Here is a 15,068-nt window from a genome sequence, read left to right as displayed (position 1 = left end):
GAAACATAACAATGGAAGCTCTGGGTGATTAGGGATAGATATGTATAGGTTTTTATTCTATTTTTCCCCACCCTATTTTTTTTAATGACCATATTCTGGAATACCCCATTACCTTACCCTGTGTGTGTAGACCACAGGCTAGTTTTGGTTGTGTATCTTTTTAATGTAACCTATCAAACTTTTAATATTGGATTTTTTTGAAGTATATGTCTATTGACCTTAGTCAAGTGAGATCATAAGTAATTGGGATTTATTTCTGACTTTTAAGCAGGGTACATGGGTCTTAGATTATTTGTTATACAGCAGTAAATTTTCACTAGGCAACAAGACAAGAAGGCTGCAGACATTCACTTGTAATAGACTTGACTAGAATTAATCCTGTAAAGTAAATGACAGGCAGAAATACTATGAGAGCTGACACACAAGTCACTGTGGCTCCACCTTTAACCCAGGAGTGGTATGTTGTGGTATAACCCAATTTTCACTCCCCTAAATTCTCCTATATATAGAAGAAAGAAAACCTTCAACTCATCATTCAGACTTTCTTAGAGCTGAATGGACATCCATATGTCATAAGCCAGCATTGCCTTACCATATAACGCTAGACATCCAATATGGCAAAGAACACCTACATGCGATTGAAGCTGCCCCTCATCTGCTTCATCTGGCAGATTGCTATGATAATACTGTTTGGAGTTTTTGCTCACTATGATATTGATGCTGATCCCCATTGGAGAGAGAAGAAAATAGCCCTAAATATCACCAGTGATGGTGAAAATGATTTCTACTACAGGTTTCCAAGTAAGTACATCATCTACTCATGTATAACAGTTGTTTCTTCTTGCAACATATTCTTTTAAGACTATTTCATAACCTTGGTAACAAGATTTGGTACAATGTCAGGGAAAGGGAAATTTGGAATAAATCTTCTAATTTCATACATTTTAGATTTTACATATATAGTAAATCGATTAAAGGCTAAAAAGTTTTCATTGCAATATGAACATTGTCCCATCAGCAACACACCAGCAAATTCTCAAAGATTCCTAGAGCTCCCCCAACCTAATACTAGGCAACACATTGTAGTTATGTTCCCGTTTGCAGTGCCTTAATTTAAAATTTAAAGGGGTTATCCATGATTAGAAAAACATGTCTACTTTTTTCCAAAAACAGAGCCCCTAACTGTGTGGCTTTTGTGACTGTTACTTTCATTTAATGGGGTTGTACAGGATTACACAAACATAGTAGCTTTCTTCCTAAAACAGCTTCCACTACCCATCACATACTTATCCCCTGTGGATAGGATACACATTTTATTATTGGGATAACCCTTGGGATTGTCATTAAGGCTGTGACTACTGTACAAGTAGCCACCTCTCAAATGAAAATGATGACTATGTATTTATCAATCTATGTTTTTTTTTTGTAAATCTGTATTTATTAAGTTTTTAGAAAAAAAAAAAAGAATAATACAAACACCCGGGGCAATCCCAGGAACCATAGTACAATATCAGCAAAATATATGTGGAATACTATAAGGCTTATAAAAGCGTAAGTATCTATTGTCTGTCCAAGCAATAGAGATAGACGGCAACCACCGCTCAATGGGACACAGGGGGCGAGTATTTGCAAATATGCACTGGTGTGGTTCAACACGAACAAGGTAGGAGGTGCACAGTCTTAAAATGATTAGCAAAAGTCTTGCACATGAGTGAAAAAGAGGGCTGCACTCACCAAAAAGTCCTTAGGTTGATGCTTTATGATACGCAAAATGGCCATTTTTGTGCAATTTGTTATGCTTTTTTTTTTTACTCTGCTGTTGGGACTTAATAAAGCATCAACCTAAAGACTTTTTGGTAAGTGCAGCCCTCTTTTTCATTCATGTGCAAGACTAGTGTCCATTTTCTGCTTACTATAAAATACTAACAGGATGTGGCAAAGGTATATGTACTATAGTAAGCAAGGGATTGGGAGTTGGGTTAGCTTGTTGCGGGGGGATGCTAATGTGAAAGAGCGGCGGCAGCAGTTGGGCATCCAAGGTTTCATGATGGGGCAGCCGCCTGAGGTGTGCTTCAGGCTGCAGCAAATCTAGAATCAGCCCTGTGGGAGGGTCAAGTATCAGCAACAAGAGTGCCAAACTGGGAGTGGGTGGAGTTGAATTGTTTTTTTCTTGGGCATGACAGGCCATTGCGTCATTGTCAGCTGTGGATTGTGCTATCTGGGCGGGGTTTCATGGCTGAAGCACCACTTAGCTAGAGATGAGCAAACCGGTTCGCACGGAATGGGAGCCGGTTCGGATTTTCCGATCGGATTCGGATTTTTAGAAATCTTGTACTAACCCACCCCCTGTGTGACGTCGGTATTGCTTTAAAAGGAGCGGTCACATGACCACACCACGCAGTACTGAGAAGATATTGTGGGAAAGGAAAGATTAGGAAAGCAGAGAGGAGAAACATCTAGTGATGGAGAGAGAAATATAGAGAGGGCGAAAGATAGATAGATTAGGGATAGGACAGAAAAGGGTGCACGGAACCAAAACGTGCAGTACATATATACAAGTCCTATACTTCTGATAGTGTGTATATCACATCCGTCTTATCCTGAGAGCCTAAAATACCTGGTTCAGGTGTATAGCATTATATCTTAAAAATAGTGCTATATATATATATATATATATATACATACATATATATATATATATATATATGTATATATATATATATACCCAATTTCCATACTTGGACCCTTCTGATTGAAAGTGTGTGTATCACATCTGTCTTATCCTGAGAGACTAAAATACCTGGTTCAGGTGTATAGCATTGTATCTTAAAAAAAGTGCTATATATAGACAATTTCTATAGTTGTCCTATATATATATATATATATATATATATATATATATATATATACAAGTCCTATATACTACAGAAAATACTGTTCTCATCTACCAAGTGTAGAAATCAGAGTTTGAATATAAAGTCATCGCACAGCGGCAGCAGGAAATCTCACAAAGCGTTTCAGGCAGAGGGCAGGGCAGAGAGTCTGGCTCAAGGTGCAGAAGAGGAAGTAGCGCAGGAAGAGGGTCCAGTGGCAGGCCTGAGATTCCTTTGTCACACCAGCGTCGTGTCCACAGGTCTAATTCCACAGTCCTGGAGTGGCTGGCTCACACTTCGACGTTCACAAGGATGAGTAGTGAGACAGTCAGCCAGGTATCTGTGGGTACCTCGGACACGACCCTGACTTGGCACAGGCACGCAGCAATTCCCCCACGTCCTCCATTTGACATCCTCAGCAACATCCCGCTAACTTTTGACCCGCCGCCTGCAAGGGAACTGTTGGCGTCTATGAGCAGCGAACTGCTCTTTGATGACGATGAGCACGTAGAGGAAGAGACAGGGGACAATCAAGTGCAGGGCATAACTGTGTCGGAGGCGATATCAGAGCAGGCCCATGTTAGGCCTGGCAGGAGAGCAGTAGGCAGTAGACGAGAGAGGGCTGGGCAGGAGCCTGATGAGGATGATAACATCATTCTGGAACTGGATGATGCTACATCGGATGTTACATGGGATCCGCGGCAGGAGTTGGCTTATTCGACAGATTCGTCAATCGGGAATCCGTCTGCCAGCAGGCCCGCCACAACTAAAAAGCAGACAGGCAGCAGTTGTCAACTAACAAGTCGGAAGCGTAGCCGGGACAAGCAGATGACCACTGGGGAACCTTCCTCCACTGCAGGTCCTAGTATCGGCAGCGCCCGCCCATCCTCGCAGCCTGTCGGTACTAGACTCTACACCTCACCTGTGTGGCAGTTTTTTAAAAAGTGCCCGGAGGCTACCTATGTGGTTATCTGTCGCCTGTGCGACAGGCGCATTAAAAGAGGCAAGAGTTGCCATCCTGGCACCAGCGCCATGGCTGCCCATATGAAGCACCACCACCTTTCCACCTGGGAGAAACGGGGTGATAGTGGGTCACAGCAGGCCCAGGCAGAGAAATCTGGAGCTGTAATTACGGGCAAGGGCAGTATATGTCCATTAATGCTCGAAGGGTAAATGTAATATGGCCGGCGGACCCCCAGCAACTTGGCCAGGGAAGGGCGATGACACCACCCCGTTGTCACAGCAGGGTTTCTGTGTCGTGGTCCTCCTCCACCTCCTCCAGTGGGTTCCTCCCTTGTACCACTTGGGTGTAGCTCGGAGGTGTGACGCTGTGCTGCATCTAGCCTGCCTGGGTGAAAGGAGACACACAGGAGAAGAGCTGCATCGCCTGCTTGAGACGGAAATCTTCTCGTGGCTGACTCCACACCATCTTAAAGTTAGGATGGTGGTGAGTGACAATGGGAGCAAAATTCTCTACGCGCTGCTTCGAGGAGGTATAGTTACACACTTTCTAAAGTCTTCATCCCATTTACAGACTGTGCTGTCAATGGCTCGAAAGCTGTGTAACTATTTCAGCCATTCAAGTCGCTCTCATCAAATCCTCCTCGACCTGCAGCGGAAGAATGGTCTTCCCAACCATCGTCTCATTTGTGATGTAGCCACACGGTGGAACTCCACCTTCCACATGCTGGACCGGCTCTACGAGCAGAGGAAGGCCTTGACTGATTGCAACTCCCCTGTGTAACCTGGAGCTCGGCCAGTGGCAGCTCATGCGTGACACCTGCCGCTTGCTACGACTCTTTGAGGAGGCCACCTTTCTGGTCAGTGGGCAAGACACAGGACTGAGCGCCATCATACCCATGCTTCATGTACTGGAGCTGATGCTGCTGCGACTCAGTGGCGAGAGGGAAGAGGTCTTGCCACAGTCGCAGCCTGGGTCGCTGGAGGAAGGCTTGGCGGAAGAGGAGAGAGAGGAAGTTGAGGAGGAGGAGTACCTGAACGCACAGGAACTCTTAGGGGAGACAGGTGGAGGAGAAGGAGATAAGCCTTCCTGCCAGACCAGAGGGGGGGGCCAGAGGAGGATATGCAGGGCTATGAGGAGGATGAGGAGGATGGAGGCAGTATCCATTGGCAGTATGCTGTGGAGACGAAGGCGGGGACTCTTTCCCACTCGCTGGTGGAAATGGCTAAGCGCATGTTGATATGCTTTCGGGCTGACCCACGCTTGCAAAGGATTCGTCAAAGGGACGAGTTCTGTCTGGCCACACTACTGGACCCATGGTATCGCAACAAGCTTTGTGAATTCATTCACCCTTTCCAACGGGAAGAAAAAATGAATTATTATAGAGAGGAGCTGGGTGCACAGTTAGTGGCAGCCTTTGGAACACAGCGCTCTCATTCATGCCATTCTCACAAGGGCCACACCAGCAGCGCTGCCTCTTCCACATCCTCCTCTAGCAGCTTGGGTGGCATGAGCAGCGGCACCAGTCTGAGCTTGATGTCCATGATGCACGCTTTCATGCAGCCACAGGCCGGGGTTAAAGGAGCACCCGCACAGCAGCAGGACATGGCGGCACACCTCAAACAACAAGTCCAGGTGTTTTTAGACTCTATGTTGCCACCTAACGTCCCCGAACCCCTGGACTACTGGGTGGGAAAACTAGATGTCTGGCCACAACTCGCTGAATTTGCTTTAGACATACTCTCCTGTCCCGCCAGCAGTGTGCCATCCGAGTGAGTTTTCAGCACATCAGGTTATATTGTCAGTCCCAGGAGAACCAGATTGTCCTGTTATAGTGTGGAACATCTGACTTTCATCAAAATGAACGCCACATGGATAGATAGAGACTTTGTGACACCTGCTCCTGATACCACAGAGTAGGATTTGGTCCTGTTGTCACCAAGATGTAGGACCTTTTCTGCATCTATTATGGCCTATATGTGAACTAGACCTTACTGGTCATTCCACCCTTCCTGCTGCCCTGCTACCTCTCGCCTGTCCATGGACCTCATTATTCTGCTTCTGCTGCTCATGTCACCCCATTACAACCGCTACTCCTGCCCTGGCCTCCATGTTGGCTACTGCTGATCTGCTGCTCCAGCCTGGCCTCTATGTTGGCTACTGCTGCTCCTGCCTGGCCTCCATGTTGGCTACTGCTGATCCTGCCTGGCCTCCATGTTGGCTACTACTGCTCCTGCCTGGCCTCCATGTTGGCTACTGCTGATCCTGCCTTCCCTCCATGTTGACTACTGTTGCTCCTGCCTGGCCTCCATGTTGGCTACTGCTGCTCCTGCCTGGCCTCCATGTTGGCTACTGCTGCTCCTGCCTGGCCTCCATGTTGGCTACTGCTACTCCTGCCTGGCCTCCATGTTGGCTACTGCTGATCCTGCCTGGCTTCCATGTTGGCTACTGCTGCTCCTGCCTGGCCTCCATGTTGGCTACTGCTGATCCTGCCTTCCCTCCATGTTGACTACTGTTGCTCCTGCCTGGCCTCCATGTTGGCTATTGCTGCTCCTGCCTGGCCTCCATGTTGGCTACTGCTGCTCCTGCCTGGCCTCCATGTTGGCTACTGCTGATCCTGCCTTCCCTCCATGTTGACTACTGTTGCTCCTGCCTGGCCTCCATGTTGGCTATTGCTGCTCCTGCCTGGCCTCCATGTTGGCTACTGCTGCTCCTGCCTGGCCTCCATGTTGGCTACTGCTGCTCCTGCCTGGCCTCCATGTTGACTACTGCTGCTCCTGTACTGGCCTCAAATGACTATTGCTGGGCCTCCACTGGCCTCCAATGACTACTGCTGCTCCTTCACTGCATTTGTGACCTTTTTCCTGCATAGACCTTGTAATGGTGAGTTTCCTGCATAGACCCAGTAATGGTGAATTTCCTGCATAGACCCTGTAATGGTGAATTTCCTGCATAGACCCTGTAATGGTGAATATTGAAGTCTAAAAATAAAATTTGACTTTGAGATATCGAAAAGATAATGATGTTACTGACATGTAGAGCCCTAAATTCATCCAAATACACTACCCCCATATCATATAGATGCTTTAAACTATGAAATCTGAAGAAATCCGAAATTTGGTCAAACCGAACTTTCCGAAAAAAATCTGAAAGTCCAGTCGGACCGAACTTTTGAAAAGTTCGCTCATCTCTGCGCTTAGCCCCACCCACATTGCCACAGTAGCCCTGCACCTCCGTGACGTCATCTGAGCATAGGCCGGCCCATTCCAATAGCCCCTCAGTGGGCGGGGTGGGCGTCATGGAGGGGTGGGGATACAGTGGTCATGTGGTTGGGGCTAAGTGGTGATGCGCCCACGAAGACCAGCCCAGGTAGCACAATCCGCAGATGATAAAAGATCAGTTTTTACTGGAACAAGCACCATGATGTATGATATAAAATAAGGTATGGAAACCACAAAATTTACTCTTTAAACCTGTGTAGAGAAGTCATAATGCAAAAAGGGGGTGACAGTGTCAGTGTTTGCCCTCAGGGCATGCTCACATGAGAAAGAAGCATGTTTGAAATAAAACCTTAAAAATCTGTGCAGAATCTGCCATGTACATTTTGGTGTTGATCTAAATTAGGATTTTCACGTGTTTCTTTTTCAAACTCATGAACTTTCTTATTTCAACATTTCAAAGGGAGCTTCCATGCAGAAAGGATTCTTTTTCCATGCTAAAAACGTTGTTATCAGTTTCCTACTGAAATTAATAAAAGGATTTTTTTGCAGAGAACTCCATATGGTTTTTCCCTGTGTGTCCAAGCAGGGTACAGTATGTAAAGGACTGAAATGCTGCAGATCTGTTGCGATTTTTCCCAATTATCTTTATGGCTAGGTTCACGCATTGTATTTTGGTCAGTATTTCTGTCAGTATTTATAATGGAAACATTTGACCAGCTTCTGTGATTTCAACCCAATCCTGGTTTTGGTTTAAAAAAAAAATACTGATCAAAAGACTGTTTGATTGAAATCCTTTGCGTGAACATCTTGGATTTATTATTTTTTAATTCATTTGAATTTTGTGCCTTTTTTTTAAATTGTGACTGACCTATTACTCTGCATACAGGGTCATACTGTAGGTGTAATTGAATTGAGTTTAAAGTGACTCTGTACCCACCATCTGACCCCCCCAAACCACTTGTACCGTCAGATAGCTGCTTTTAATCCAAGATCTTTCCTGCGGTCCGTTTGGCAGGTGATGCAGTTTTTGTGCTAAAAAACACTTTTTAAACTTAAAGCCCCATGCCCTACGGGAGTGGCCTGGATTGTGTATGCATTAGGCTGGCACAACCTCTCTGTCCCTCCTCATCATTAGGAATGCTCCAGGCTGATTGCCTCCTATTCACCACCTGTTTAGCCCAGCACATGGGCTGGATCGTTAAGGACCTGTGCAATGTTCAGCATGGAGAAAATCCTGCCAGGGGCATTCCTAATGATGAAGAGGGTGGAGAGGAGGGACAGAGGGGTGGTGCAAAGTTAGGGCACAGATACGCCCGTAGGGCTTGGGGCTTTAAGTTTAAAAGTTGTTGTTTTTTTAGCGCAATAACTGCATCACCTGAAGAACGGACCGCAGGACAGATCTTGGATTAAAAGCAGCTATCCGAAGGTACAAGTGGTTTGGGGGGGGGGGGGGGGGGGGACAGATTGTGGGTACAGAGTCGCTTTAAGGATTTAGGGGGAGATTTATAAATGGTGTATGGTGTAACGTGAAACTGGCTCAACCAATCAGATTCCACTTTTCATTCCCCACAGGATCTTTGGAAAATGAAAGGTGGAATCTGATTGGTTGCTAGGGGCAACTGAGCCAGTTTCACTTTACACCATGTTTGATAAATCTTCCCCTTAATATCTAACTACCTATGTTGTACTTAGCCCAAATATGCTTGATTATTATCAGAAATTAGAGCAAAAAAGCATTAAAGGGGTAGTGCGGTGTTCAACATTTATTCACTTAATAACATACATTACAAAGTTATACAACTTTGTAATGCAAGTTTTATTTAAGTGAATGGTCCCCTTCCCTGTGTTCCCCCCACCCCGAAAGTGTGATGCTGTATACTCACCGAATCACCGTCAACCCTGGCAGCCATCTTGGGTCGAACACGTCATCTTCAGGAGGCCGGCCGGACCGCTCCAGCCCTCCCTCATGTCGGCCCTCCTCCAGCGCGTCATCAGCTGCTCAACAGCGATTGGCTGAGCATAACTGAGAGTTTTACTGTGTTTTATTGGATTTAGTATACAGGATTTAGTCAGTAACAATATGGTGGTGATGGTAGTGGTTATGGCGTAGCGGTAATATTTCCCCCTTGTATACTGGTATATTGGTCTCAGTATACTGGATTTCCTTCCTATATACTGGTATTATTGGTAATATCTGTATATATATATATATATATATATATATATATTATATGTATATATATACCAATAACACGCGCTTGGTCGAGGAAGGGGACGGCCAAGTTCACAGTCTGCAGCCCTTCGAATATGCTGGGAGTAGTAGTACGGTCCTCTGATAACTGCTGCTGTTGGCAGATGTATTGCTGGACCTTCAGGGCTGATGGTTGTGAACCACAGATCACAAATGTAAACTCCTCTCTGGGGGGCGGGTTAGCTGTCTATTGACTTGGTAACCCGACCCCCAGGAGACATAATCTGCATAATCTCCATGCACTTGTGCTGCTTCCATAGACTTACATGTGTCCCTGGGCCTACGTTTCTGTAATATGAAAAGTTATAGTTCTACCTTTGCTTGCTGTCAGTGAATGCAGGCCTGTCATGTACCATGTACATGTCTTTTTGTCTCAGTTCTGTATAGTGCAAGTGTTATGGATGTTCTTAGAGACAAAAGTTAAACTAGAATATTTTCATTCACAGTCAGCAAGCAGAGATCTAAACCTACAGTACACCCCTCATTCCCTGGTAAAGAGATGCCCATTATGCAGAACATAGCTACACCAGCTAGCTCATCAGCTAGTATGGAATACATACTGGGGTGATGCAAAAACAGTGAAAAAAAACAGTCCTGTGTTTACTGTGCAATAGTAAGGGCTTTTAGAAAAACGTCTAAACTCAGGAATGGCAGCGTCTAGAAAGACAGGAGATGGCTCAAAATACTGAGGGGGACTTGGTGAGTAAGGCCAGCTAGTTTTGAGAGCATTTAATTTTTTAGGTCTTAGGGCCCATTCTCATTGCTTTAGGTCTTAGGGCCTGTCCCATTGCTTCAATGGGATTTCTCGTGCGCCTTCGCTCTCCGCTTAAAAAATTGACATGAGCTGTACAGCTCCCGCAAAATGCAATGAACCTGAAAGCGAATGTACCACTAGTACATTGTTTTTTTTTTTTTTTTTACATGAATAGATGGGCTCCAGTGTGGGGATACCGGTGTCAAGGTCCCATTGTGACAATCTGCCCTCCCTTCTGTGACGCAGCTCATTTAGAATCAACGGAGCCGCGTCACAGAGGGGAGATCGTCACTCTGGTGGCTGACCATTAAGCATCTCCAGTGCATAATGCCCAGCCAGTGCTCGGTAATAGACTGGCATCGTGTAAAAAACGATTTACTAGTGGTACATTCGCTTTCAGGTTCACTGCATTGTGAGGGAGCTGAACAGCTGATTGACAGGGGTACTGGTTGGTGGCACTCCACTGACAAGTAATTTACAACCTACCTTGTGGATATGACATCAATCAAATCTGTAAAAACCCCTTTAATTCATAAAGATGTTCCACATTGTTTAGATCTCGACCAATTTATAGGAAGAATAAACCAATGCTGTTTTTTTTTTTGTTTTGTTTTGTTTTCTAGGTTTTCAAGATATCCATGTCATCATCTTTCTTGGCTTTGGTTTCCTCATGACTTTCCTGAAGTTTTATGGTTTCAGCGCTATTGGGTTAAACTTCTTGGTGGCAGCATTTTCAATACAATGGGCTATTCTTATGCAGGGATGGCTCCACACGTTTGAAGGTGGAAAAATTCAAGTCAGCATTTCAAGGTGAACAGAATATAATGTTATTCATTCAGTAATTTCTATCCACATAATGGTTTGGATTATATGCAATATACAGTTTCTAGGCTACATTTACACAATGTATATTTTTGTAAAATCACGGCCGTTGTACAATGGCCGTGATTATTAAGATAATATACATTCCGTTGTTGCCTATGGGATCCCGGCCGAAGTGTATACACATAGTAAACGATCTGGCCGGGATCCCTTGCGGCGCCGCAAACAACTGACATGTCAGTTTTCTGTGGCCGCTTTTCAGTGAATAGCGGCCGCAGAATCCCCTGTCAGTGCACACTGTGGAGCGAGCGGATCCGTCCGCAAGCTTCACAGTGTGCTTTGGGGAGTTCTGATGCGGGGGCGCACGGAGGTGCCCGCATCAGAACACTGTGGTCGAAAAGATCGTCCGGCCGGATCTTTTCAGAGACCGGCCTTTCTGTGACTCGACCAGGTTACAGAACAGCCGGTCTCTTACGCCATGTGAACATGGCCTTAGAGTAACTTGGATTGAGAGTGTTTTGCAGAAGGAGCTCACAGTTTTTCAAAATTGTAACTTGGTTTAAGAGAATTGATTTGGTTTAAGAGCTCCCTGTGCTGTGTGGGAGGGGGAGTACGGGGAGGGGCATGGTCTGCATAGCACTATGATCTACAGCACTGTACTCTGACCCAGGAGGTCTCCCTCACCTTCCAAATCATGGCAGATCCACTTCAGGCTGGGGCTTGTGTGGTGTCCCACCACAAGTGTTGCTAGTAGTTACATCCCTCGTAAAAGCCTGTACTTTTTGGATGTTAGTGGTGATGTAGTAGTGTTAAAGTTTCGCCACAAGATGTCGCTATGTACCTGTCTTAAATGTTCTACTAAAGACAGAGGTTTTAACAATTTGGATTCAGACACTGCTCCGGACTATTTGTCCTGTGTTCTACAGCAGGTGGTCCTTTTACAATATGTCAATGGTGAGCTGACAAAGTGCATTTTTGTTGTTCATAGAGAGAAAGACTTAATATACATGTAAATGTAAAACAAGGTGTGAGTGAGCAACCCTGGGGCTGAGAAGGAGGCAATTATACTGCTAGTTTAGTATATTGCCTACAGCACATTAGCTAAGACTGGTGTTTGTTACCTACTAGTAGTGTAGACAGGGATATAGCTAATGACTCATGGGCTCTGCTGCAAGAGTTTAGTTAGTGATGGGGATAAGGCATTCGCTGACTATTTGAATAGTTACTTCTAAATAATGGCTGTAAATAAAGAGCATGATCATTATTTACGGCTGTAATTAACAAAATACTGTCATACAGTATTTTTGCTTCAAATGACAGTTGTCCTTAAATACGACAAAAATGTTGTTTGTGATGTATGAACATATCCTTAAACTACCACCACCATTTTATGTGTTTGTTATGAATTCAAAAGAAATGTTAAAATAATAAAAAAAAATATAAATAAGAATGTGGTCCAGATGACTATTTATAAATTAGAAATAACCTGATGTTCTCTTTTTCAGCTTAATCAATGCCGACTACTGTGCGGGCTCTGTAGCAATTGCATTTAGAGCTATTCTGGGCAGGGTCAGCCCTGTGCAAATAATGATAATGGCTCTTTTTCAAGTGACCCTCTTCTCTGTGAATGAATACGTTCTTCTCGATAAACTACATGCAAGATATACATCTAATGGCCTTTATCTCTGTATGTGAATCCAACTAGTTCATAAATTAATTGGTGAAGAATCCTGCCTTCAAAGCTTTGTTTTCCTTATCATAAACAAATACATCTTACTGTATAACCAAGGCTAATTTTACATTTTCTGTCGGTTTGAGATAACACCAAATAGGTTACTTTTCAGCTGCTCTGAGGTCCAGGGTTTATATGGCTTTTCCGATAACATACTGGACAACATACTGGACTTAAAGGGATTATCCAGCGCTACAAAAACATGGCCACTTTTCCCCCTACTGTTGTCTCCAGTTCAGGTGTGGTTTGCAATTAAGCTCCATTTACTTCAATGGAACTGAGTTTCAAAACCCCACCCAATCTGGAGACAACAGTAGGGGGAAAGTGGCCATGTTTTTGTAGTGCTGGATAACCCCTTTAATGTAAAAAAGTAAACAAAAACTCACCCCAAAACTCACTGCTGCCCCAGCTCTGCCACTGGTCCTGTTACATATACTGTTCATTGTATCATTGGCCTTAGTAGTCAAATTCCAGATATAGGGGAAGAAACCACTGAAAACCCATTTGTAGAATTGACTAATGATATGTAATTCAAGATAATTGAATGCAAAGAAAAGGCACTTTATTATATAATGAAATGTTTTCCCATGAATAAACACTAATTTAGATATTTCTGTGGCATAGTGCCCCCTAGTGCTCTATTGATTCTTATTGGCTGGCCTGTACTGTAGTAGGAATAACCTGTCTACAAGATCATCCTGCTAGTGGGACTGAGCTACTAAGCATGTGTGACCACCACACTGGAAAACATTTGGTGGACATTCTTAGAGGCAATCTATAGAACACTAGGGTAGTGTTCTATAGTAGGTTAGCAATAATTGGAGATTCTAAATAAAATCTATAAAAAAAAAAAAGTTCAATTAACCAGTGGGAGGTCCTGAAAGTAGGTGTTCAACTCTTCTGTAGCACCTCCACAGGGTTAATAAAGTATTACACATTACCAGTCATAGTAGCAGCTTTATTACATTGATATTAGCTGCAGGTGACTTGCTGTCTCTGATAAGTCATTAGAGGATAACCCACTCCCTAAAAATAATTACGGCACTAAACCACAGCGTGTCATTTGGGTAGAGGAGGGATGTGGCAATTGTTAGACTGGTAATGATGATCTTTCTCTTGGAGTTCTATGGATCTGATGTAAATGACTTTTCTAAGGATTGGGAGTTGTTTATCAGTAATTCCTGACACCTTGCCAAACAAGAATTGTATTTTTTTCTTTTATTATCTACCCGTAGCAATAATAAAACTTCATATCACATCTTCATATTACCCATGCAAATAAAAGTTTTTATATATAATCACGGTCTTCAGCTACTAGAGGATGGATTGTCCCTAAACAAACCTGTTTTGAACAAATACAACGAAGAAACAGATGACTTTTAAAAACTAAACTTACATTAAAACTATTATTGTTTACATTTTTTGACCAATTTTTGCTCCAAGTATGGAAATATGAATGAAGTCCTGGTCCAGAATTAGGTTGGATAGTACCAGCGTGGTACCTTTTGGTGCTGCCCTCATACTATCATACAGTAAACAGATATGTAAGAATTTTAACATTTTCTCTACATAGATTTAAAAGGAATCTCAATTCTATACAATGCTATACAGTTTATATTATAATTAGTGGTGGTCATGAGCATTGGGTCACAGGGTACTTCTTCAGCATAGACAATTCATGCGCTCTGTGCAATAACACAGGTTGCCCTGTATTTCCTAATCACATCTTACAGCAAGTAACGCTGATATGTTCTATATCCCACCACAGGTCCTTGATGCTGGTGGATCAATGACAATCCACATATTTGGGGCATATTTTGAAATGACAGTCGCTACGGTCTTAAGGCGTCCACATCTTCTTTAAAATAACAACAAGGAAGGATCAACATATGTCTCCGATCTGTTTTCCATGATTGGTGAGTTGCTCTGTTCATATGGTAAGGGAACCTGTCACAATAAACTATGGGAGCAGTTATAGAACAGAAGGAAGGAAGCTGATAGAGAAAGAGATAGGATACTTGTCATTTCTTAGATTGAACTTCTGCTCATTTTAGGCCTGGGGGTCCAGTGGGTGGTTCTAATGAGTGACTGACAGCATATGTACACTCATATATGATAGACTGTCAGCAACTCAGAGGAACTGTGTACAGGAATCCAAAGCATCAAATAAACAGAGATTTAATTGAGTAAGTGACAGGTTATACTGAATCTTTACACATGAAGCTATATATCTATCTGCTTGGCTCTTCCTCTGTAACACGGTGCCTTTAGATTAAAGAGTATTTTTAGAATTTCAAATTCACTTTAAGGGGAAATGTCAAAATAGTTACAGAATTTGCATACTTCATACTTTTCCACCTTCTGATTCAAACAAGTATGGAATGCCTGAATGCAATTCTTTCTAGAGATGAGCAAGTAGTGAAATATTCGAAAGTTCGAAATTTGATTAGAGTA

At 43.6% G+C, this 15,068-nt stretch overlaps 1 pseudogene; it reads left to right on the top strand.

Moving 5' to 3' along the window:
- The first annotated feature begins 446 nt into the window (after positions 1-446).
- The window catches only part of LOC138783719 (ammonium transporter Rh type C-like), a 31,154-nt pseudogene continuing 16,532 nt past the window's right edge, over positions 447-15,068 (top strand).

This window comes from Dendropsophus ebraccatus, chromosome 1 (assembly GCF_027789765.1).
Source record: "Dendropsophus ebraccatus isolate aDenEbr1 chromosome 1, aDenEbr1.pat, whole genome shotgun sequence".
NCBI lineage: Eukaryota > Metazoa > Chordata > Amphibia > Anura > Hylidae > Dendropsophus > Dendropsophus ebraccatus.
The sequence above is the reverse complement of the archived record's forward strand: the minus strand, read 5'-3'. Positions and strand labels throughout refer to the sequence as shown.